Raw genomic sequence first — 2,380 nt, forward strand, 5'->3', positions numbered from 1 at the left:
AAGTTACGGAAAGTTAATTAACAAACGGAGACGTAACAATATATTTATCGTTAATTTCGGTCTCAAAGTCATGATACTCTTTCAAAGATTCTTTTCTGCATAAACAGGTATTTGAAATCTCGTGCTAATTATATCACGTTACTATTGAAGATTGGTTGCAGTGTGAATATATATGTGTATCAGGGTCCAAATTTCGTAAAATTTCTAACCAGTCCTTCACAGAAATTCTAACTGGTCTTTATCAGATTTAACTGGTCCATTTCTAGAACACACAAATATATATGTGTTCATTCCATTTATCAATTGCAGATGTGATTTTTTTAAAAGAAAGACACAATGAGAAATATGTATGTGCATATATATGTAAAATTAAACAAAACTTTTGAATTGAAAAACCAGAAGGTAAGGTATTTTTCCATTAAGATGTTAATATTCGTTACACTTCGTTTGGATAAATCCCGCCATTTACATCTTCCAGGAACCTTATGTTCATTCCAGACTCTTGTAGAGATTTCCCGTAATGTTCAAAAATTGGCCAGGGATGCCCAGAAAGCTAAAGGGGGGGGGGGGAGATTGAAGAAAAAAATACTTTAACGGTACAAAAACATAATAATGAGTTCAGCAAAAATATACAAATGCACGTTTGATAAAAAGAAAATAGTACTAAAAATTTTATATCGTTGGGTCGATTATGTTTTGTTTTTTCTATTCTAGTCGGCCCACGTGCCTTGTAGCTGGTCAGGCTGGCTAAATGACTCGGACTGTGGATCTTGATGTGTATCATTTACGCAGTATTTTTCGGTAATTCGAATCGAAAATGCCTTCTTTAAGGCTGCTCAAGCGAACTGATGTAGATTTGTTTGATAAATGAAGTCGGTCTTAATACAAATTACTTTGAAATTATTTTACTAAATTGAAATAACAGGAACTTATGGATAGTAAAATATATACTCTAAAAATGTTTATTAAATAATAGTTCTTAAAATCTACTTTTGAAGATATGTTCATCAAAGTTTTTGCACTCTGACATATCCTTCATTGAAAACGTCCTAGTACTATAACGTATCTCAAGCTGTTTGTTCTTTTTTAAGATCATTTTCAATTCTAGAGTCATTCTTAACAAGCTGAATGTTGTAGTGAATTAATCCATTTCAATCTGGCAGTGGTTTGTATTTGAGTCAAATAATATACATATATACTCTTTAAAATCTGTTGTTTATTATAGGTTTCTCTTCTTCTAATAAACTCGTATGTATATAATCCTTCATACAAATTAAGGAATTTCAAAAATGTATAAGTTATTAAAATGTGTATTAACTGGTATGTGTATATATACATATATCGAAAAATAAAATACTACAATAAAGCCCGATGTTTTTGTGTACATTACATTACATGTACTTACATTGAAACTGTTTTGAAAGTTTCAATATTATTATTATAATAACTAGTAGAACGTGTTGAAATTCGAAAAACACGCAGAAAGTTGTGGTATTTCACTCAATTGGAATTCTTAACTAACCATTCAAAATCGAATATTTGGCCGCTAAGATATGATCTTTCTAAAAGTTCTTTCAAAATAAACAAAAAACATCTTCGGCAATGTTGATACTGTGAGTATTCACCTCATCTTCAAATGTTTTAATTATTCATTCCTCTTTATGTACTTGTTAATAGTATTTGTTTGTTTGTTTTGAATTTCGCGCAAAGTTACACGAGGGATATCTGCGCTAGCCGTCCCTAATTTAGCAGTGTAAGACTAGAGGGAAGGCAGCTAATCATCACCACCCACCGCTACTCTTTTACCAACGAATAGTGGGATTGACCGTCACATAATAACGCCCCCACGGCTGAAAAGGCGAGCATGGTTAGTGTGACGGGGATTCAAACCCGCGACCCTCAGATTGCGAGTCGAGTGTCAGTGCTTTCAAATTTAGGTTTCAAATGGCACAAGCGGATGAAAATGGTAAAACATTCCTTTTGGTCGGGATGCCAGTCCATCGCAGGATAACCCAGTAGCTAACAGCTGACACCCATCATGGAGCTGGGGAGACTGGAACAAGTGGGGTAAGGTGTCTTGCTCCAAATGGGCCGGGCGTGGCAAATAATTATTGTACCCCGATTGTGAATCTGAGGATTCATGCTCAGAAATTTTGGTCGTAGGTGCACTATAAAAAGAGCCTTGTTATATCTCACTATTCAGTCATATAAAAGTGCCCCAAACGTTGATGATCTGTTGACTAGCTGCATTTCCTTTAGTCTATAAGTCTACCACTTCTAAATTAGTGATTATTAGGCGCAGTTTTGTGTAGTTTTGCGCGAACACTCTGAAGCAAACAAACACATTTATGCTGTTATTCACATTACAGTATTGAGAATG

Source organism: Limulus polyphemus, unplaced genomic scaffold (genome assembly GCF_000517525.1).
Source record: "Limulus polyphemus unplaced genomic scaffold, Limulus_polyphemus-2.1.2 Scaffold2016, whole genome shotgun sequence".
NCBI lineage: Eukaryota > Metazoa > Arthropoda > Merostomata > Xiphosura > Limulidae > Limulus > Limulus polyphemus.